The sequence below is a fragment of the Bufo bufo genome, chromosome 4 (genome assembly GCF_905171765.1).
Source record: "Bufo bufo chromosome 4, aBufBuf1.1, whole genome shotgun sequence".
Classification (NCBI taxonomy): domain Eukaryota; kingdom Metazoa; phylum Chordata; class Amphibia; order Anura; family Bufonidae; genus Bufo; species Bufo bufo.
Window position 1 is genome coordinate 46939578 of NC_053392.1, and position 24383 is coordinate 46963960.

At 43.2% G+C, this 24383-nt stretch overlaps 1 pseudogene; it reads left to right on the plus strand.

The window, feature by feature from the left end:
- Positions 1–23132, plus strand: part of LOC120997201 — a 266949-nt pseudogene extending 243817 nt beyond the window's left edge.
- The last annotated feature ends 1251 nt before the right edge of the window (positions 23133–24383 follow it).

A 24383-nucleotide genomic window follows, 5' to 3' on the forward strand; every position in this document is an offset into this window, starting at 1 on the left:
AACGGTGTCAAAAAAGCTATTTTTTTGTTACCTTACATCACAAAAAGTGTAATAGCAAGCGATCAAAAAGTCATGTGCACCCCAAAATAGTACCAATCTAACCGTCATCTCATCCCGCAAAAATGATACCCAACCTGAGACAATCGCCAAAAAACTGAAAAAACTATGGCTCTCAGACTATGGAGACACTAAAACATGTTTTTTTTTTGTGTCAAAAATGATATTATTGTGTAAAACCTAAATAAATAAAAAAGTATACATATTAGGTATCGTCACGTCCGTAAGAACCTGCTCTATAAAAATAGCACATGATCTAACCTGTCAGATGAACGTTGTAAATATTAAAAAATAAAAACAGTGCCAAAACAGCTATTTTTTGGCAAATTTTCCATTTTAATTCATTTTTTCCCATAACAAAGCAAGGGTTAACAGCCAAACAAAACTCAATATTTATTGCCCTGATTCTTTAGTTTATAGAAATGCCCCATATGTGGTCGTAAACTGCTGTATGGCCACACGGCAGGGCGCAGAAGGAAAGGAGCGCCATATGGTTTTTGGAAGGCAGTTTTTGCTGGACTGGTTTTTTGACACCATGTCCCATTTGAAGCCCCCCCGATGCACCCCTAGAGTATAAACTCCAAAAAATGACCCCATTTTGGAAACTACACCCCTCAAGGTATTCAAAACTGATTTTACAAACTTTGTTAACCCTTTAAGTGTTCCACAAGAGTTAATGGCAAATGGAGATGAAATTTCTGAATTTCTATTTTTTGTTACTTTGCCTCACAAAAAAGTGTAATATAGAGCAACCAAAAATCATATGTTCCCTAAACTAGTACCAACAAAACTTCCACCGTATCCCGTAGTTTCCAAAATGGGGCCACTTTTTTGGAGTTTCTACTCTAGGGGTGCATCAGGGGGCTTTAAATGGGACATGGTGTCTAAAAACAATCCAGCAAAATCTGCCTTCCAGAAACCATATGGCATTCCTTTCCTTCTGCACCCTGCCGCGTGCCCATACAGCAGTTTACGACCACATATGGGGTGTTTCTGTAAACTACAGAATCAGGGCCATAAATAAAGAGTTTTGTTTGGCTGTTAACCCTTGCTTTGTTACTGGAAAAAAAATATTAAAATGGAAAATCTGCCGAAAAAGTGAAATTTTGAAATTTAATCTCTATTTTCCATTTATTCTTGTGGAACACCTAAAGGGTTAACAGCGTTTGTAAAATCAGTTTTGAATACCTTGAGGGGTGTAGTTTCTTAGATGGCGTCACTTTTATGGAGTTTCTACTCTAGGGGTGCATCAGGGGGGCTTCAAATGGGACATGGTGTCAAAAAAAACAGTCCAGCAAAACCTGCCTTCCAAAAACCGTATGGCATTCCTTTCCTTCTGCGCCCTGCCGTGTGCCCGTACAGCGGTTTACGACCACATATGGGGTGCTTCTGTAAACTACAGAATCAGGGCCATAAATAATGAGTTTTGTTTGGCTGTTAACCCTTGCTTTGTAACTGTAAAAAAAATATTAAAATGGAAAATCTGCCAAAAATGTGAAATTTTGAAATTGTGTCTCTATTTTCCATTAAATCTTGTGCAACACCTAAAGGGTTAACAAAGTTTGTAAAATCAGTTTTGAATACCTTGAGGGGTGTAGTTTCTTAGATGGGGTCACTTTTATGGAGTTTCTACTCTAGGGGTGCATCAGGGGGGCTTCAAATGGGACATGGTGTCAAAAAAACAGTCCAGCAAAATTAGCCCTCCAGAAACCAAACGGCGCACCTTTCACTCTACGCCCCACTGTGTGGCCATACAGTAGTTTACGGCCACATATGGGGTGTTTCTGTGAACATCAGAGTCAGGGCAATAAAGATACAGTCTTGTTTGGCTGTTAACCCTTGCTTTGTTAGTGGAAAAAATGGGTTAAAATTGAAAATTAGGCAAAAAAATGAAATTCTCAAATTTCATCTCCATTTGCCAATAACTCTTGTGCAACACCTAAAGGGTTAATGACGTATGTAAAATCAGTTTTGAATACCTTGAGGGGTGTAGTTTCTTAGATGGGGTCACTTTTATGGAGTTTCTACTCTAGGGGTGCATCAGGGGGGCTTCAAATGGGACATGGTGTAAATAAACCAGTCCATAAAAATCAGCCTTCCAAAAACCAAACGGCGCACCTTTCACTCTACGCCCCGCTGTGTGGCCGTACAGTAGTTTACGGCCACATATTGGGTGTTTCTGTAAACGGCAGAGTCAGGGCAATAAAGATACAGTCTTGTTTGGCTGTTAACCCTTGCTTTGTTAGTGGAAAAAATGGGTTAAAATTGAAAATTAGGCAAAAAAATGAAATTCTCAAATTTCATCTCCATTTGCCAATAACTCTTGTGCAACACCTAAAGGGTTAATGACGTATGTAAAATCAGTTTTGAATACCTTGAGGGGTGTAGTTTCTTAGATGGGGTCACTTTTATGGAGTTTCTACTCTAGGGGTGCATCAGGAGGCTTCAAATGGGACATGGTGTAAATAAACCAGTCCATAAAAATCAGCCTTCCAAAAACCAAACGGCGCACCTTTCACTCTACGCCCCGCTGTGTGGCCGTACAGTAGTTTACGGCCACATATTGGGTGTTTCTGTAAACGGCAGAGTCAGGGCAATAAAGATACAGTCTTGTTTGGCTGTTAACCCTTGCTTTGTTAGTGTAAAAAATGGGTTAAAATGAAATATTAGACAAAAAAATGAAATTCTCAAATTTCCTCCCCATTTGCCAATAACTCTTGTGCAACACCTAAAGGGTTAACAATGTATGCAAAATCAGTTTTGAATACCTTGAGGGGTGTAGTTTCTTAGATGGGGTCATTTTTGGGTGGTTTCTATTATGTAAGCCTCGCAAAGTGACTTCAGACCTGAACTGGTCCCTAAAAATTGAGTTTTTGTAAATTTCGGAAAAATTTCAAGATTTGCTTCTAAACTTCTAAGCCTTATAACATCCCCAAAAAATAAAATATCATTCCCAAAACAATTCAATCATGAAGTAGACATATGGGGAATGTAAAGTCATCACAATTTTTTGGGGTATTACTATGTATTACAGAAGTAGAGAAACTGAAACTTTGAAATTTGCAAATTTTTATAAATTTTTGGTAAATTAGGTATTTTTTTGTGCAAAAAAAATAATTTTTTTGACTTCATTTTACCAGTGTCATGAAGTACAATATGTGACGAAAAAACAATCTCAGAATGGCCTGGATAAGTCAAAGCGTTTTAAAGTTATTAGCACTTAAAGTGACACTGGTCAGATTTCCAAAAAATGGCCTGGTCCTTAAGGTGAAAATGAGCCCGGTCCTGAAGGGGTTAAAGGGGTTTTCAGCTTTATTTTCTATTGACGACCCATTCTCAAGATAGGTCATCAATATCAGATCAGCGTGGTCCGACACCAGCCTCCCCACCTGCTGATCAGCTGTTTGAAGTTAAAGCAGCGCGCATACAAGCACTGCCTTCTCATCGTTTGCCTGCTTGCCTTCGCAACTGCATTCACTTCAATGGGACAGCTCCTTCCTGTTCAAGTGAGTAGTAGGGTATTGTCCCATAGAAGTGAATGAGGATGCCATAGTTGCAATTACACCGCTCTTCACTGCAGTCGGTAAGCAGGTTAACAATGAGAAGGCAGCGCTTGAATGAGTGCTGCCTTCTCTTCAAACAGCTGATCGGTGGGGGTGTCAGGATTACACAACCCCTTTTAATACTTAATTTTAATTCTTTTATTTTCCTGTCGCCCATGACAGCACCACCAGAGAGAAGGATCCGCCCCCTATAGACAGGAAACCTGCAGAATAAAAAGGGCAGACACTCCTCCCCTTCAGTGTGGTTTCCTGTCTCTGGTGGGAAGCCTGCAGCATGGATGCAACAAGATCCCTCTCTGGTGGCGCTCCGCTACTGACCTGCGGTCCCTGGAAGTTGGCGGCATCGAGGTGCGCTGAGGGCCGAGCAGAGGCACAGCTGAACTCCGGAGGGGGTACTCAGTGTGCTGGAGCTGGGGAAAGCCGGCACCTCCATGGAGGTGCCGCGAAGATTGAACGCCGGTCACCAGGGGGAGGAAGAGGAGGGGCTTCGGCAGTGAGTACCGGATAGCGCTCCTGTAGTCATGTGACCGGCGTAAGCGTCAGCAGTGACGTCATCTGCATGCGCCCTAGAGAAGGAGCGCGATTGTCGTGGCCGGTGTCTGTTTACAACCTGGCTGAGCTGCCTGCATCATGGAGGAAGACAAGCCCTATGAGGAGCCTGCTGTCCCTCCTGCTCCGGTACCTCTGAAGGGGTGAGTGTGGGTCTTATGACCTAGATACTCTTGTACTGATAGGCATTACTGTTTATTTACAGGTTAAGCCTAGGAAAGTGGTGGCCAAAAAGAAGAATAGAGAATGTGTTTTGTGTAAAGTGGGGTTTCCCTCCGGCTGGGATAAAAAGATGTGCCAGACCTGTATAGACAAAACGGTTGTAGAAGAATCTCCTTCCTTTTATAAATGTCTACAGGCTTTGGTTCGGTCAGAGGTTAACTCCTCCTTAACCGCTAAAAAGGAACAGAGGCCTATTCGTAAAGAGACCCGGCGAAATTCCATTTTTTAAGAAGAAGAGGAGGATTTTCCTTTTTCAGTAATTGAACTTTCTGATATCTCATCCTCTCCTGATGAGGAAGAAGGTCAGGGGCGGAGACCGTGTTTCCCTGTGGAAGATACGGAGAAGCTTTTAAAGGCCGTTCGTTCTACTATGGGCATAGAAGAGACCCGGGAGCCCCGTTCCTTTCAGGACATTATGTTCGAGGGGTTAGAAGCCAGACAACATGGTACCTTTCCAGTACACAAAAATGTAGCTGCCTTGATTAGAGGGGAGTGGAAGAAACCCAATAAGAGTGTTTATTTCCAAAAATCTCAAACGCAAATACCCCTTTAAAGACGAGGACTCTGCCTCCTGAGATAAGGCTCCCCGTATTGATGTGGCCATCTCCAAGGTCTCAAGAAAGACGGCCCTGCCATTTGAGGATACCGGTATATTGAAATATCCTCTAGATAAAAAAAGCAGACGCTTTCCTTAAGGGAGCTTGGGAGGCATCAACTTCATCTTTTAGGCCCAGTATAGCCTCCACCTGTACTGCCCGTTCCTTAATTGTTTGGCTGTCTGAATTAGAAACTCAGCTAAAAAACAGGAGTCCCCGTGAGGAGATTCTGGCCTCCCTCCCTACGATTAAAAAAGCAGCTGACTTTTTGGCGGATGCGTCTGCTGACTCGGTCAGACTAGCCGCTAAGTCAGCAGCCCTATCCAATTCGGCTCGGAGAGCACTGTGGATAAAAAATTGGAGTGGCGATACTGGCTCCCAGACAAAGCTCTGCGGAGTTCCGTGTGAGGGGGAGTACCTCTTTGGTCCTAGTTTAGATGACCTCCTGGATAAGGCGGCTGACAAAAGAGAAAGTTTCCCGGATTTCAGAGCTCTTTCCCCAGTAAAAGCAGGTTTAGTTGCTCCTTTTGTCCCTTTAAGGGAAACCAGGAACAAGATAGAAAACCTAGAGAAGACCGGTTTAGGGGTCAAAGGAAGAGCAGGAATTTTTTCTTTAACCAGCCCTCCTCGGATAAAAAGAAGTCAGACCAACAATGACGCCAGCACTCCGGTAGGGGGCAGACTGAAGGATTTCGCATTAGAATGGAGGAAGATTTCCTTGAGTCCTTGGGTACTCGATACCATATCCAGAGGCCTTTATCTGGAATTCCTTCAGTCTCCTCCTGCCAGATTCTTACCCACCGTAGTTCCTTGTTCCATGCAGGGAAGATCCATCATGGAAAAAGAGGTGTTGAAATTAGTAGGAAAATCCGTTTTAATCCCGGTATTGGAAGAGGAAAGAGGAAAAGGGTGCTATTCACCGCTTTTTCTTGTCAAAAAACCAGACTGTTCCTGGAGAACCATTATAAATCTAAAGAAGCTAAACCTCTTTGTTCAGCCAAAGAAATTCAAGATGGAAACGATTAAAATCAGCGATCAATCTCTTATACCCTCAGTGCTTTATGGCAGTTCTCGACCTAAAAGACGCATACTACCACGTCCCCATTGCTGTAGAACATCAGAAGTTCCTAAGGGTAGCAGTTTTTTTAGACTGTCATCTTCAACATTTTCAATACCAGGCTCTCCCCTTCGGGCTTTCCATGGCTCCGAGAGTTTTCACAAAATTGGTGGCAGAGATGGCGGCCCACATAAGGGAAAGAGATATTCTTTTTATCCCTTACCTAGACGATTTCTTAATCATAGGTCAGTCAGAAGAGGCTTGCAGTCTAGCAGTTCTAGAGGTCCGTACCATTTTAGGAAAGCTGGGTTGGATGATAAACGAGGAGAAATCAAGATCCCGTCCACTAAAGAAACAGGTGTTCCTGGGCTTAATTTTGAACTCTTCTCTCCAGAGATGTTTTTTTGCCTATAGAGAAGATACAGACCGTTCAAAGCAAGATTACAAGTCTAACCCAAAGACCAGTGACATCCATAAGGAAGGCAATGTCAGTCCTAGGCTCCCTCACGTCCTGTTTTCCAGCAGTAAGGTGGGCACAATTTCATTCCAGGGCCTTACAATGGGAGATTCTAGCCAGTTGGGAGAAGAGCAAATCACTGGACGCCAGTTTGGAAGTCTCTTCCCAGACTATCCAGGAACTAGCCTGGTGGCTAGAAAAAGAAAATCTCACAAAGGGGGCCCCATGGAAGATCGAAAATTTGGTTTGCCTGACTACGGACCCAAGTCCTTGGGGGTGGGGGGCCCACATTCAAGGTTCTTCCTGTCAGGGCCGTTGGAATTCCCTTCAGAGAATTCAATCCTCAAATCTAAAGGAACTGATGGCGGTAGGCTTAGCTATGAGGAATTCTCTTTCAAAAATAAAAGGAAGGAATTTAAGAATTCTTTCAGACAACAGGACGGTAGTATCCTATTTAAACAAACAAGGAGGAACGAGATGCAGAGCCCTTATGAAAGAAGCCTTCTCTATTCTGGAGCTAGCAGAGAGAACGTGTACCTCGATTTCAGCTGTTCACATAAGGGGTGTGGAGAACAAACAAGCCGATTTCCTGAGCCGTCATACCCTGTCTCAGGGGGAGTGGTCTTTGGATCCTTTAATCTTCCAGAAAATCGTAGATCTTTGGGGCCTTCCGGAAATCGACTTGTTTGCTACCCATTCAAACAAGAAAGTACCAAAGCTCTTTTCCCTAAGCCAGTCGGGGTCCCCTTGTGGGATGGATGCTCTGTCCCAGGAGTGGAAGTTTCGCCTGGCTTACGCCTTTCCCCTGATTCCCCGGGTTTTGAGGAAAATTTGGGAAGAAAAGGCCAGGGTAATTCTAATAGCACCCTTTTGGCCCAGGAGAACCTGGTTCACGGGGCTCAGGACCATGTCGGTATCCGATCCTTGGGTTCTTCCTTCGGCCCGGGGGCTTCTAAGCCAGGGACCAGTGATACATCCAGCCGTGGAGAACCTACACTTAACGGCCTGGAATTTGAGAGGTGGTTACTAAGCAAGGAAGGGTTCACCGTTCTCAGGAGATTGTTCTTCCTACCCTTTTACAGAATCCTTCCACTAAGGAGGAAGAGTCTCTCCATTGTCTAGATGTTAGAAGAGCTCTTTTAGCTTATCTATCCTCTACATCTGCCTGGCGGAAGTCTTCTTCACTCTTCCTTCAGTTTCAGGGAGTGAATAAGGGTTCGGCTGCTTCTAAGTGTTTCATCGCCCAATGGATTGTCGCTGCTATTTCCTTATCTTATCTATCCTCTGGTCTGTCCCCTCCTGTTGGGTTAAGGGCTCACTCGACCAGGGCGGTGGCAGCATCTTGGGCAGAGAGGTCCTCGGTTCCAATCGAGAAAATTTGCAAGGCAGCCACTTGGTCTTCACCCTCTTCCTTCCTTAAACATTATAGGTTGGACCTAAACTTTTCAGGGGATTCTTCCTTTGGTGAAGGGGTCCTTCTTTCTACATCCCACCCTTAAGAGTTCCTCTAGTAAATCTCTGGTGGTGCTGTCATGGGCGACAGGGAAAAATGGTATTACTTACCGGTAATTTTATTTTATGGAGCCCATGACAGCACCACGGCTTTCCCTCCCTATGTGTCCTTCCTTTTGCATGGGTGAAAAAAAAAAAGTTATTTACACGTCTAATATATGTTGGCGGCCTTCCTCCGATACTTGGAAAACTCACTGAAGGGGAGGAGAGTGTCCGCCCTTTTTATTCTGCAGGTTTCCTGTCTCGAGGGGGCGGATCCTTCTCTCTGGTGGTGCTGTCATGGGCTCCGTAAAATAAAATTACCGGTAAGTAATACCATTTTTCCTCCTTTGCCTCGAAGATCTGGAACTTTTTAATTTACATAGTCCTATTTTTCAATACGCGCTTCTGGTAATGCTCCGGATCCCCCGTGTGGCGATCAGAGGAGCCGGAGCTTGTGTACAGCAGCCCGTGTCATAGTGAATGACAGGAGGCTGCAGCACAGTGTGCCCTACGGAGCCCCTGTCTGTAGCCGGGCTCCATAGTAAACTAGTAAAATCATTATAGACTCCAATGCTAGTTAATTACAAAAAGCTTATAGGGATCCGAAAATGGCAAAAAAAGTTTCAATTTTTTTCCAGTATCAAAAAGCAAGAAAAACTATACATATGTGGTATCCGCCAGATTTATACAGACCTGGAGAATCAAGATCACAAGTGAAAAATAAAAAGAAACTGTAAAACTGTGGCAAAGTTGGTTTTATTTTTCCAATTCCACCACCTTTGGAATTTTTTACCACTTCCCACTACATTTTATGCAATATTAAATTGTTGCTGCTAAAAACAAGCCCTCATATGTGAACATAAAAATAAAAAAGCCCCCTGGATCTCGCAGGCCGGAAGCTGTATGAGTAATACACACAGTATTACTCATACAGCCAATGCATTCCAATACAGAAGTATTGGAATGCATTGTAAAGGATCAGACCCCCAAAAGTTGAAGTCCCAAAGTGGGACAAAAAATAAAGTGAAAAAATAGTTCCCCCCCCCCAAAACAAATGTAAGTTTCAAGTAAAAATAAACAAACGTCATTTTCCCCAAATAAAGTTAAAAAAATTGGTAAATAGGGGGGGGGGGGAGGAATAGACATATTGGCTATCGCCGCGTGCGTATCGACTGGCTCTATAAACATATCACATGACCTAACCCCTCAGATGAACACCGTAAAAAAAAACTGTGCTAAATAAACAATTTCTTTTGTCATCGTCCATCACAAAAAGTACAACAGCAAGCGATCAAAAAGGCGTACGCCCACCAAAATAGTACCAATCTAACCGTCAACTCATCCCGCATAAAATGAGACCCTACCTAAGATAACCGCCCAAAAAATTTAAAAACTATGGCTCAGAATATGGAGACACTAAAACATAATATTTTTTATTTTTTTCAAAAAAGCTGTTATTGTGTAAAACTTGCATAAATAAAAAAAGTATACATATTAGGTATCACCGCGTCCGCATCGACCAGCTCTTTAACAATATCACATGACCTAACCCCTCAGATGAACACCGTAAAAAAATAAAAACTGTGTAAAAAAAGCCATTTTCTGTCATCTTACATCACAAAAAGTGTAATAGCAAGCGATCAAAAAGTCATATGCATCCCAAAATAGTGCCAATCAAACCGTCATCTCATCCTGCAAAAAATGAGATCCTACCTAAGATAATCGCCCAAAAACTGAAAAAACTATGACTCTCAGACTATGGAGACACTAAAACATGAGTTGTTTTTTTTTTTTTTAAATGAAATCATTGTGTAAAACTTAGATAAATAAAAAATTGTATACATATTAGGTATCGCCGTGTCCGTGACAACCTGCTCTATAAAAATACCACATGATCTAACCTGTCAGATGAATGTTGTAAATAACAAAAAAAAAAACGGTGCCAAAACAGCTATTTTTTATTACCTTGCCTCACAAAAAGTGTAATATAGAGCAACCAAAAATCATATGTACCCTAAACTAGTACCAACAAAACTTCCACCCTATCCCGTAGTTTCTAAAATGGGGTCACTTTTTGGGAGTTTCTACTCTAGGGGTGCATCAGGGGGGCTTCAAATGGGACATGGTGTAAAAAAAAACAGTCCAGCAAAACCTGCCTTCCAAAAACATTCATTTTTTTTCTGCGCCCTGCCGTGTGCCCGTACAGCAGTTTACGACCACATATGGGGTGTTTCTGTAAACTACAGAATCAGGGCCATAAATATTGAGTTTGGTTTGGCTGTTAACCCTTGCTTTGTAACTGGAAAAAAAATATTAAAATGGAAAATCTGCCAAAAATTCTTGTGGAACACCTAAAGGGTTAACAACATTTGTAAAATCAGTTTTGAATACCTTGAGGGGTGTAGTTTCTAGAATGGGGTCATTTTTGGGTGGTTTCTATTATGTAAGCCTCACAAAGTGACTTCAGACCTGAACTGGTTCTTAAAAAGTTGGTTTTTGAAAATTTCTGAGAAATTTCAAGATTTACTTCTAAACTTCTAAGCCTTGTAACGTCCCCCAAAAATAAAGTGTCATTCCCAAAATGATCCTAACATGAAGTAGACATATGGGGAATATAGAGTAATACCTACTTTTGTAGGTATTACTATGTATTATAGAAGTAGAGAAATTGAAACTTGGAAATTTGCAAAGTATTCAAAATTTTTGGCAAATTTTTTATTTATTTTTCATAAATCTTTTGTTTATTTACTCCATTTTACCAGTGTCATGAAGTACAATATGTGACAAAAAAAACAATCTCAGAATGGCCTGGATAAGTCAATACGTTTTAAAGTTATCACCACTTAAAGTGACACTGGTCAGATTTGCAAAAAATGGCCTGGTCCTTAACCACCTCAGCCCCCAGTGCTTAAACACCCTTAATGACCAGGCCACTTTTTACACTTCTGACCTACACTACTTTCACAGTTTATTGCTCGGTCATGCAACTTACCACCCAAATGAATTTTACCTCCTTTTCTTCTCACTAATAGAGCTTTCATTTGGTGGTATTTCATTGCTGCTGACATTTTTACTTTTTTTGTTATTAATCGAAATTTAAAGATTTTTTTGCAAAAAAATGACATTTTTCACTTTCAGTTGTAAAATTTTGCAAAAAAACGACATCCATATATAAATTTTGCTCTAAATTTATTGTTCTACATGTCTTTGATAAAAAAAAAAATGTTTGGGTAAAAAAAAAAATGGTTTGGGTAAAAGTTATAGCGTTTACAAACTATGGTACAAAAATGTGAATTTCCGCTTTTTGAAGCAGCTCTGACTTTCTGAGCACCTGTCATGTTTCCTGAGGTTCTACAATGCCCAGACAGTACAAACACCCCACAAATGACCCCATTTCGGAAAGTACACACCCTAAGGTATTCGCTGATGGGCATAGTGAGTTCATAGAACATTTTATTTTTTGTCACAAGTTAGCGGAAAATGATGATTTTTTTTTTTTTTTTCTTACAAAGTCTTATATTCCACTAACTTGTGACAAAAAATAAAAAGTTCTATGAACTCACTATGCCCATCACGAAATACCTTGGGGTCTCTTCTTTCCAAAATGGGGTCACTTGTGGGGTAGTTATACTGCCCTGGCATTCTAGGGGCCCAAATGTGTGGTAAGGAGTTTGAAATCAAATTCTGTAAAAACTGACCAGTGAAATCCGAAAGGTGCTCTTTGTAATATGGGCCCCTTTGCCCACCTAGGCTGCAAAAAAGTGGCACACATGTGGTATCTCCGTATTCAGGAGAAGTTGGGGAATGTGTTTTGGGGTGTCATTTTACATATACCCATGCTGGGTGAGATAAATATCTTGGTCAAATGCCAACTTTGTATAAAAAAATGGGAAAAGTTGTCTTTTGCCAAGATATTTCTCTCACCCAGCATGGGTATATGTAAAATGACACCCCAAAACACATTCCCCAATTTCTCCTGAGTACGGAGATACCACATGTGTGGCACTTTTTTGCAGCCTAGATGCGCAAAGGGGCCCACATTCCTTTTATGAGGGCATTTTTAGACATTTGGATCCCAGACTTCTTCTCACGCTTTAGGGCCCCTAGAATGCCAGGGCAGTATAAATACCCCACATGTGACCCCATTTTGGAAAGAAGACACCCCAAGGTATTCAATGAGGGGCATGGCGAGTTCATAGAATTTTTTTTTTTTTGGCACAAGTTAGCGGAAATTGATTTTATTTATTTTTTTCTCACAAAGTCTCCCTTTCCGCAAACTTGGGACAAAAATTTCAATCTTTCATGGACTCAATATGCCCCTCACGGAATACCTTGGGGTGTCTTCTTTCCGAAATGGGGTCACATGTGGGGTATTTATACTGCCCTGGCATTCTAGGGGCCCTAAAGCGTGAGAAGAAGTCTGGAATATAAATGTCTAAAAATTTTTACGCATTTGGATTCCGTGAGGGGTAGGGTGAGTTCATGTGAGATTTTATTTTTTGACACAAGTTAGTGGCATATGAGACTTTGTAAGAAAAAAATAATAATTTCCGCTAACTTGGGCCAAAAAAATGTCTGAATGGAGCCTTACAGGGGGGTGATCAATGACAGGGGGGTGATCAATGACAGGGGGGTGATCAGGGAGTCTATATGGGGTGATCACCACAGTCATTGATCACGCCCCTGTAAGGCTCCATTCAGATGTCCGTATGCGTTTTGCGGATCCGATCCATCTATCAGTGGATCCGTAAAAATCATGCGGACATCTGAATGGAGCTTTACAGGGGTGTGATCAATGACAGGGGGGTAATCAATGACAGGGGGGTGATCAGGGAGTCTATATGGGGTGATCACCACAGTCATTGATCACGCCCCTGTAAGGCTTTATTCAGACGTCCGTATGCGTTTTGCGGATCCGATCCATCTATCAGTGGATCCGTAAAAATCATGCGGACATCTGAATGGATCTTACAGGGGGGTAATCAATGACAGGGGGGTGATCAGGGAGTCTATATGGGGTGATCACCACAGTCATTGATCACGCCCCTGTAAGGCTTTATTCAGACGTCCGTATGCGTTTTGCGGATCTGATCAGTCTATCAGTGGATCCGTAAAAATCATGCGGACATCTGAATGGAGCTTTACAGGGGTGTGATCAATGACAGGGGGGTGATCAGGGAGTCTATATGGGGTGATCAGGGGTGATCAGGGGCTAATAAGGGGTTAATAAGTGACGGGGGGGTGTAGTGTAGTGTAGTGGTGTTTGGTGCTACTTTACTGAGCTACCTGTGTCCTCTGGTGGTCGATCCAAACAAAGGGGACCACCAGAGGACCAGGTAGCAGGTATATTAGACGCTGTTATCAAAACAGCGTCTAATATACCTGTTAGGGGTTAAAAAAACACATCTCCAGCCTGCCAGCGAACGATCGCCGCTGGCAGGCTGGAGATCCACTCTCTTACCTTCCGTTCCTGTGAGCGCGCGCGCCTGTGTGCGCGCGTTCACAGGAAATCTCGACCATCGCGAGATGACGCATATATGCGTGACTCTGCGCAGGGCTGCCACCTCCGGAACGCGAATCTGCGTTAGGCGGTCCGGAGGTGGTTAAGGTGAAATAAGGCTGTGTCCACACAAGTAAACAAAGTTCTGCCTCATCACAAGCTACTAGTGTATTTAACCCTCAACCTACAGGTTATGGGCCCAGCTCTAGACACTAAAAAAAGAAACTACAAGCAAGTAAGTGCTGCATCTACGATCCTACCAAATCCTGTGTGAGGAAACGAGAGCTGCATCCAATTCATTGAAAGATGGCAAGTGCTTCAGATATGAAGTTTACAATAGCAAAGCTCAACAATGCCAGCTACCAGCTATGGAAGTTTAAGCTTGAAATGTTGTTATCCAAAGATGACTTGTGGCAGGTACTAGATACAGACCCAATGACAACCCGGAAGAATGGGACAGAAAAAACAGGCAAGCAAACCTGTTAGTGGAGGATGATCAACTCATTCATATAAGGAAAGAAAACACAGCTTAAGGTATGTGGACTGCATTACAGAAACTGCATGAACGCGCAAGCCTAAACAGTAAACTATATCTGCTGCGCCAACTGCATAAGATGAGGCTGGAAAAAGAGCAGGAAATGGGAGAACATGTAAAGGCTATGCTAGAGATTGTGGACCAGCTGGGTGCAATAGGTGAAAAATTGAAAGACAGTCATGTAGTAGCATTACTGTATGCAGCCTTCCAGAATCATACAGTGCCCTTATAAGCGCTCTAGAAACTAGACCGGAAACTGATCTGACGCAGAAATACGTTAAGGGAAAATTAATTGATAAATACAGCAGAAGAAGGGAAAATCTGCATAGTGAAGAGAACGAGAGATCAGAAACAGCTCTGAAGGTGCATAAGACAAAGCAAAGAAACCGGGGTATGTTCTCGCTGCAAAAAGGCTGGTCATCTCAAAAAGAACTGGTCAATCTGGAAAGCTGAGCAGAGAAAGTGGGAGCTACCCACAAGAGAAAGAGCTAAAGTGGTCATGAAAGAAAATGAAAGTGCATCATGGAGTGGTACTTTTAACCACCTGCCATCTGGGCCATTTGCCCCCTTCCTGACCAGGCCAAATTTTGCAAAACTGACATATCTCACTTTATGTGGTAATAACTTTGGAACGCCTTTATTTATCCAAGTCATTCTGAGATTGTTTTCTCGTGACACATTGTACTTCATGATAGTCATAAATTTGAGTCAAAATATTTCACCTTTATTTATGAAAAAATCCCAAATTTACCCAAAAATTTGAAAAATTCGCAATTTTCTAAATTTCAATTTCTCTGCTTTTAAAACAGAAAGTGATACCTCATAAAATATTTATTATTTAACATTCCCCATATGTCTACTTTATGTTGGCATCATTTTGGAAATGTGATTTTATTTTTTTAGGACGTTAGAAGGCTTAGAAGTTTAGAAGCAATTCTTCAAATTTTTAAGAAAATTGCCAAAACCCACTTTTTAAAGGGCTTCTGTCACCCCATTAAACAGTTTTTCTTTTCTTTACTAATAATCCCTATAGTGCGATCTCAGCATACATAAGCTAATTAATGATTTTTGTTCAGTAGAATTTGCTAAAAATCGATTTTTGAAATATGCTAATTACCTTGCTACCAGCAAGTAGGGCGGCTACTTGCTGGTAGCAGCCGCATCCTCCGATCGTAATGATGCCCCCTCTGCATTCTGATTGACAGGGCCAGGGAAGGGAATCGTTCTCTGCTGGCGCTGTTAGAATTTGAAATCTCGCGCCTGCGCCGTACCTGTCTTCAATGTCTGCCTGTCCATGTCTGCGTGTCCATGTCTGCGTGTCAATGTCTGCGTCTCCATCTCCCCGTGTCCATGTCTGCCTGTCCATCTCGGCGTCTCCATCTCTGCGTGTCCATGTCTGCCTGTCCATCTCTGCCTGTCCATGTCTGCGTGTCCATCTCTGCCTGTCCCTCTCTGCGTGTCCCTCTCTGCGTGTCCATCTCTGCGTGTCCATCTCTGCCTGTCCATGTCTGCCTGTCCCTCTCTGCCTGTCCCTCTCTGCCTGTCCATGTAGTGTACGGGAGCTGTAATGCCCGTCACTACTGAAGGGTCACTTGGTGTGCTGTCGTCCCCCCTTTATCTATGGGGAAGTTGGTATAAGTCGTCTTTATAAAATGTAATGTAATGTAATGCTATGTATTTCCCTGTTACTGTAAAATGTGCATGTACAGGCCTGCTAGGGGTGTCATTCCAGCTCTTAGTCACTAGAGGGAGTTAGGGAGCCCTAGGTTATATAATGCCCAGTCAGGGAAAGGAAAGTCAGACGGAGTCTAGTGTCTGTAGTCTACAGTTGGAGATTAGACAATGTCAGAGTCAAGTCCAGGCCTGAAGCCTGCGGACCAGGAGAGGGCATTGCAGTCCCTGTAACCGGGTTCCAGATCCAAGGAGAAGGTTCCCCTCCTGAAGTTACATATGCAGAAGCAGGAAGACCACAGTTAAACAGCCTAGGGGAGTTCAGAAGTTTCCAGAGTCAGTGCTGGGAGAGACAGAGGCAAGCTCAGAAAAGCAAGAGGTACTAAAGACAACAGAGGAGGTACTTGATAATTATAAAACCAAGGATATACGCCAGAGCTAGGGCATCGGGCCTTGGAGAAGAGTTTATATGTTCCAGGATCAGTCTGGAATAGAGTGCAAGCTGCCTGTACTACAAATCCTGTGTTTAACACTCTGAAGTCACCTTGCTATATATATTGCCTGCATCAAATGTACTGCAACCAACTGTCTTCAAAGGAACTGCGCTTCCATCTATGTCCATGTATGATGACTACTAAAGTTTGAGTTCTGTTTTAACATCACATGGTTCCTCAGTTATTCCTGCTATCAGCAAACGGCGTGCCACCGTTTAATTGGCACTGGCGTCACGAACATTACTTATCATCACCTGCCCTTGCAGAGAGTCAGCTGTCTCAGGTTAGTGTCACGATTGCACTACAACACCCAGGAACATTTTTAAACCTAACTTGAGTACGCTGCATCCATCTCTGCCTGTCCATGTCTGCCTGTCCATCTCTGCGTGTCCATCTCTGCATGTCCATCTCTGCCTGTCCATGTCTGCGTCTCCATCTCCCCGTGTCCATGTCTGCCTGTCCATGTCTGCGTCTCCATCTCTGCCTGTCCATGTCTGCGTCTCCATCTCCCCGTGTCCATGTCTTCCTGTCCATCTCTGCGTCTCCATGTCTGCCTGTCCATCTCTGCCTGTCCCTCTCTGCCTGTCCATCTGTGCCTGTCTATCACGACTCTTTCTATATATATCTTTATGATAATATATCGGAATTGCTCTATGTCTATTTTTATATATATATATATATATATATTTTTTTTTTTATGTGTATCTCTTTCTGTTTCTATGTGTATATATATATATATATATATGTGTATATATATATATATATATATACACTATTTGACAGATATATACAGATATTTATATATGTGTCATATATAAGCATCTGTATATTTATTGAGTAGGGCTTATTATTCATATTCGTTGGTGGTATAGTGTTAATAATTATACTTTTGATAAAAATCATTTATTGTTTTTTATTCCCATTTCGTTGGTGGTTTTTGTGGCAGCATGCTTATTACATACATACTTACCTGATTCGAGCATCCAGCGACGTCATCCAGGTTCTCCGCCTCCTTCCAGCGATGCCGGCGTCTTCTCTTCCAGGTGTATGCGATGACGCCATCGACGCAGGCGCATTGAGGATGGAGCGGTCGAGCGAGCGGCCGCCTCTCAGTGCGCCTGCGCCGATTAAAGACAGGTACGGCGCAGGTGCGAGATTTCAAATTCTAACAGCGCCAGCAGAGAACGATTCCCTTCCCTGGCCCTGTCAATCACAATGCGGAGGGGGCGTCATTACGAACGGAGGATGCGGCTGCTACCAGCAAGTAGCCGCCCTACTTGCTGGTAGCAAGGTAATTAGCATATTTAAAAAATCGATTTTTAGCAAATTCTACTGAACGAAAATCATTAATTAGCTTATGTATGCTGAGATCGCACTATAGGGATTATTAGTAAAGAAAAAAAAAAAAACTGTTTAATGGGGTGACAGAAGCCCTTTAAGGACCAGTTCAGGTCTGAAGTCACTTTGTGGGGCCTACATAGTGGATACCCCCATAAATGACCCCATTGTAGAAACTACACCCCTCAAGGTATTCAAAACCGATTTTACAAACTTTGTTAACCCTTTAGGCGTTCCACAAGAATTAAAGGAAAATGGAGATCAAATTTTTAAATTTCACTTTTTTGGCAGATTTTCCATTTTAATCAATTTTTTTCTTTAACACATCGATGGTTAACAGCCAAACAAAACTCAATATTTATTACCCAGATTCTGCGGTTTACAGAAACACCCCACATGTGGTCATAAACTGCTGTATGGACACACGGCAGGGCGCAGAAGAAAAGGAACTCCACTTGGTTTTTAGATGCCATGTCCCATTTGAAGCCCCCTGATGCACCCTTACAGTAGAAACTTCCAAGAAGTGACCCCATTTTGGAAACTAGGGGATAAGGTGCCAGTTTTATTAGTACTATTTTTGGGTACATATGATTTTTTTGATCATTCATTATAACACTTTATGGGGCAAGGTGACCAAAAAATTGGTTGTTTTAGCACAGTTTCTATTTATTTATTTTTACAGCGTTCATCTGAGGGGTTCACTCAAGTGACATTTTTATAGAGCAGATTGTTACGGACGTGGCGATACCTAATATGTATACTTTTTCTCATTTATTAAAGTTTTACACAATAATAGCATTTTTGAAACAAAAAAATTATGTTTTAATGTGTCCATGTTCTGAGAGCTATAGTTTTTTTTTTTTTTTTTACGGTGTTCACCCGAGCGGTTAGGTCATGTGATATTTTTATAGAGCTGGTTTCTACGGACGCGGCAATACCTAATATGTATACTTTTTTTTATTTGTTTCACTTTAACACAATAATAGCATTTTTGAAACCAAAAAAATGATGTTTTAGTGTCTCCATGTTCTAAGAGCTATAGTTTTTTTTATTTTTTGAGAGATTTTTTGCGGGATGAGGTGACTGTTTTATTGGTACCATTTTGTGGGACATACGCGTTTTTGATCACTTGGTGTTGCACCTTTTGTGATGCAAGGTGACAAAAATTGCTTGTTTTGACACATTTCTTTTAAAAAAATTTTTACGGTGTTCACCCGAGGGGTTAGGTCATGTGATATTTTTATAGAGCTGGTTTTTACGGACGCGGCAATACCAAATATGTCTATTTTATTTTATTTTTTCTATTTTTAAAATTTTTTTTTCATTCTTTACTTGGGGACTTTTTTTTTTTACATGTGAAACTTTTTTTTATTTTTTTATTTTCAACCTTTTATTTTTATTTATTTTATTTTACACTTTTCGTCCCCCATAAGGTCATACAAGACCTCTGGGGGACATTTACTTCACTTTTTCTTTTTTTTTTTCACTGTTGATTTCTCCTGTAACTGGGGCTGACATAGTAGCCCCAGTTACAGGACAAATACACCCTTAGAGAGGCTGTACAGCAGCAATCCAGCGCTGTACAGCCTCATAGCAGGGCTGATCGAGGTCTGTGAAAGACCTCACACAGCTCCTGCACGCTCCGGTCCCGGCAGTCACATGACCGCCGGGCCGGAACAGGAAGCGCATAGCGCTTCCTTCTCTGCATACACAGCGCTCGGTGAGCGCTGTGTCTGCAGCGATCCTGAAGGCAGGGACACCTGGGAACTGTCCCTGCCTTCTCTAAGGGTTGCCCTGCTGTCACTGACAGTGGGCAACCCGATCAGCAGCTGCACGATTAGCGTGCAGCTGCTATTTCTGAAAGGACGTTTTAAAACGTGCTTTCAGAAATAGAGGTCCACCCATAGGACGTTTATATCCTATGGGCGGACGGAAAGCGGTTAAAGTGACTCAGAATAGTACCTCACATGGATGGTACATTGATTCAGGGGCGACAAGCGGCGAGACATTCGTCACAGAAATTGATTTTTAGTGTAAAAGACAGTCTTCCTAGCAAATGGCTAAAGTATTACAGCGGAAAGTAATGGTCAGGGGTTTATGAACTGCAGAGCATCCTTGTAAAGAATGTGCTGTATGTTCCTAGTCTTGAAGGAAGCCTCCTATCAGTTGAAAACCCTTGCAAGCAATGGACTCGCTGTCCAGTTCAGAGGTAATGAATGCACAATTCAAAATGGAAAGCAAATTCTAGCAAGAGCATCTGTACAAACTCGTCACTGAAAGTGAGAAGGCTAAAGTGGCAGCTCATAACCCACATGACCAGTGCGTCCACCTGTGGCATAGAAGATTGGGGCATCGAAACCCAGAAGCTATAAAGGACTTTGCAAAGAGAGGTCCATCAGAAGACCTGAAAATATTGCCTTGCCACACACTCACTAAGTGCACATGTTGCATTAAAGCAAAGGCCACCCGAACCTCTCTTCCACCGACCAGTCAGAAAAAAAAACACTAAACCCATGGAACTGATACAGTGACGTGTGCGAACCAATGAAAACCACCACACCCGGCGGGAACCGATATTTACTGACTTTCATCGACTATTATTCTAGGTACACAATAACGTATCTAATGAAGCACAAAAGTGAGACATTAGGAAAAACTTCAAGAGTTTGTAGCTATGACGAGCAACAAGTTTCAAAGGAAACCTGGAATAATACGCACTGACAATGGAGGGGAATATATGTACAGATATGGAATCATACCTAAAGAAACAAGGTATACACCAAACAACTATACCATACACTCCTGAGCAAAACGGCATGGCAGAAAGAAAGAATCGCACTCTTGTAGTAATGACCAGCTGTATGATTTCAGACGTTGCATTACCTAACAAATACTGGGGAGAAGCGATAATGACTGCAACATACCTACAAAACAGTAACTTCAAATAGTATTGGACCAGCACTCAAACATATGGGTTCACGCAAAGAACCAATAAAGTAGAACAGTGCAATTTATTAAAACATAAAAAACATACATACACGTAATAGTGGGATGGATGAGATAATGGGTGGACTATCATGTATAAAGTCCATAAGATGCAGGTTATTGGAGAAAATGGATAATGTCCCGTACTTATGCAAATAATACCTATTAGGCAAAATCCATAGCAAACAGTCTCCTAATATGATGAGTATGATGCTCACTACTTACTGCGCAACTCTGTGGCGTCCCACATGTAAGAGCGCTTACCTCTGTGTCGCTTCAATCCAATGTAAACGGCAGAGTGTAGTTGCTTGCTGACGTCATAAAATCGGATCTCCGTAAGATCGCTTCAATTATCGCGAGATGAGCTGTTACTTTTTCTTTCGTATAATACAGACTCTTCAATCGCGGCTAAAAATCGCAGTGAAGCTTCGATCTTGTGATCATAGATTGCTATCAGTAGCCAGCCGTTAATAAAGTCGACCACCAGTCGGTTTGCTTTCGTTCATTTGCAGAAAGTAATTTCCTTGGTATCTTTCAATGTTGCATGGCCATGCTTGAAATTTCGGACTCTTTATGAATATCCCATCGATCCCAGACACGTTTCGAAATAGATCCCTATTTCTTCCTTAGTGGGAACTGCGTCTTATGGGGCGAATGCTGACATTTTTACATCGCAGCGATGTATGAGCGAGCGGGGAGGGACTGGGAGGAGGAGCTGGGGGCCGGCAATTGCGGCGGGGCCGGTGCAGTCACTGTACTCCGGCCCCGCCGCTCCAGTGCTGCACTAGACAAATATAAAATGTCTCATTCAATTAAAAGTGATTAAACATGCCCCCCCCCCCCCACTTTTAATATTACCGTACACCCTAACAGCTTTTGTAGAATGCAGGTCGGGCGGGTGGCAGCGTAACTCCCTGATGTCACGTGCCTGCGCCGCCTACTTTATGAATGAAGCAGGCACGTGGCGTCAGTGAGTGACGCGCCGACCTGCCTGCCTGCGTTGTACAGAAGCTGTTAGGGTGTACGGTAATATTAGGAGTGAGGGGACATGTTTAATCACTTTTATTTGAATGAGACATTTTATATTTGTATACTGGAGCGGTGGGGGGGGGGGGGCGAAACTGTGGATGGCACTGTTAAGGGGGGTCTGTGGATGGCACTGTTATATATGTGTCCTCCACAGACCCCCCCCCCCCCATAACAGTGCGTCATCCACAGATCCCCCCCATAACAGTGCATCATCCACAGATCCCCCATAATAGTGCCATCCACAGACCACCATTAGTTACAAACTCGCCAAAAGCACACCTTTTGGTTAAAAATATTATTATTTTTATTATTTTCCTCCCCAAAAACCTAGGTGCTTCTTATAGGGCGAAAAATACGGTACCTGCTCTACACTGATTTGGTCTTCAGTCCTGGTTCCTGTGTTTCCATCTTTCAGTCTGGGGTTTGTATTCTTGCTTCCTAGCATGGGCATAGTCACCTGATCCTCTTTTGCCAACTGGAAACGGTTGGCTGGAGAGGATCAGGTGACCATGCTGGGGAGGAAGAAAGTAAACCCTGGACCAAAAGGTGGAGACACAGAAGCCAGTGCGGAGGACCGGAGTGGCGTAGAGCAGATAAGTATGATCCTTTCCGTAAGGAAGGCTACTGGCAACGGTTAGAAACTGTATTCCTGGACAACCCCTTTAAAGGGTTATATCAAATTAACTCTTATCCACCGGATAGTGGATAACTGTTAGATCGGTAGATGTCCGACCCACTGATCATGAGGACTTATTTATTTTATGCATTTATGTAGCACTACTATATTCTGCAGCACTTTACAGACATTAGCATCAAGTGGTCCCAAATTGGGCTCACAATCTAAGTTCCCTATCATTGTGTCTTTGAAGTGTGGTAGGAAACTGGAGTACCCGGAGGAAACCCACGCAAACACGGGGAGAACAAACAAACTCAATGCAGATGTTGTCCTTGGTCAGATTCGAACCTAGGATGCCTGTAAGACACCAGTGCTAACCATTGAGCCACCGTGCTCCCCGCCATTGTACTAGTCTGTCTATGGGAGTCCTATAGAGATGAATGGAACAGCATTGAGCATGCTCAACCTCCAGCTCTATTCCTTTCGAGAGGCCCCCTCAGGGTAAGGGACCTTTGTTCTTGTGATCAATGGGGGCTTCCAGTGGTCGGAACCCTACCTAACAGTTTTCCCCTATCCTCAGGACTTTATATAACCAGGGGATAAGCAGTATGCAGTAAACTCCCTTTAGTGGTGGCTGCAGGCAGTCAGAATGTTATACTCTCTATCTATGCAGTGGATTTGTAGCTATGCATCAGCTCTGCAACATTACTTTGACTTTTAAACTTTAATTCATTCTTTTTTTTTTTTTTTCCTAAGATCTACAAAAAGATCCCCCTGACAGACCCCTCTTCCGAATGCACACAGAACATGGTCTCCACCATCAAGAAATTGAGTCTACGCAATGGCCCTCTGGCATCCCACCACAACTTCTCTCCTATTTACCTGTCATCTATGATACTTTTAGCCTTCCTCAGCTGGCAGTACCTGAGGACGGTCCAGGCCTCGGAGGAGGTGCACACAGGCCAGTGATCATCATACCTACATCAATACAGCCCAACATATAGTAGTAACCCCCCCACCCCCCGCGCGCGCACACTCCGGAATTTTAGCTGGTGGTTGGGAATAGAAGAAAGTCTGTGATCAATATGGTGGCCAGACCTAACTACACTGCATTTGGAAAGTCTTAAGACAGACCCTTTCACTTTTCTTCACATTATGTTGCGAACTTATGCTAAAATAAAGTTTTCCTCTCTGTCTGCAATAAATCCCCCTTAATGGGAAAGTGAAAACAAAATTTTAGAAAGGTTTTCAAATGTATTAACCCCTTCCTGACTGCCATATGGCTATATACGTGCTATTTGCACATGCCCCATGCAGCTAGCACGTGTATAGACGTCATGGCAGCTCTTTAATCCAAGCACTGCAAAACGCTTGGATTAGAGCTTCTGCCCCTGGACTGCTGCTGTCACGGACCGCATACAGTCCAGTAATGCCGGCAAGGAACCAATCGGAGTGGTCCCTTGCCGGAGATCTACCCAATTGGTTAGTCTGCACAGACTAACCAAATCAGATCGCCGCAGTGTAAAAGTGCCTGTTTACCCCTCACCCACGACAGCACCACGAGAGAGGATGGATCCGTCCCCTAAAGACAGGAAACCTGCGGCACAAAAATGCGGAGACTCCTCTCTGCCCTCAGTATGGTTTCCTGTCTGTGAGGGGAAGCCTGTGGTTCGTCCTCCTCTCCATAGGCTGCCCTGTTACCTGCGGTCCCCGTTCTTATGCGGCACGCTGTGCGCGTGGGGGGGGGCGAGCAGAGGCGCGATGGCTCGGCGTTCCTGAACGCTGGGGGGCGCGATGCTTCAGTGCGATAACAGGCACCAGTAAGCATCCGTCGGCGATGGAGGAGGAAAGGCAGAGGCAGAAGATCCGGCCAGGGGGAGGAGTCTTGGCTCCGCTCACGTGACCGCCACTTCCCGGTTGAGAGTAAAGCCTGGAGCGCACGGATCGCATCACGTGCAGGGGGGTGTGTGGTTTAAAGCACCACTGGAACCCGGAAATGGCTGCTGGCGGTTACATTTACAAAGGGCTGACAGTCTCTGGTTTTAAGAACTGCAGCATGGAGGAGATAAGGAAAAAAACTATGGAGGACCCGGTGGCCAACCCGACCTCGGTACCAGGGAGGGGTGAGAGGCTTTTGTAGCCACTTGTTTTATGACCATCTTTTGATGTACAAATGTATGTGTGTCTTGCAGGAAAAACCTAAAGCAGTTTCTAAGAGCC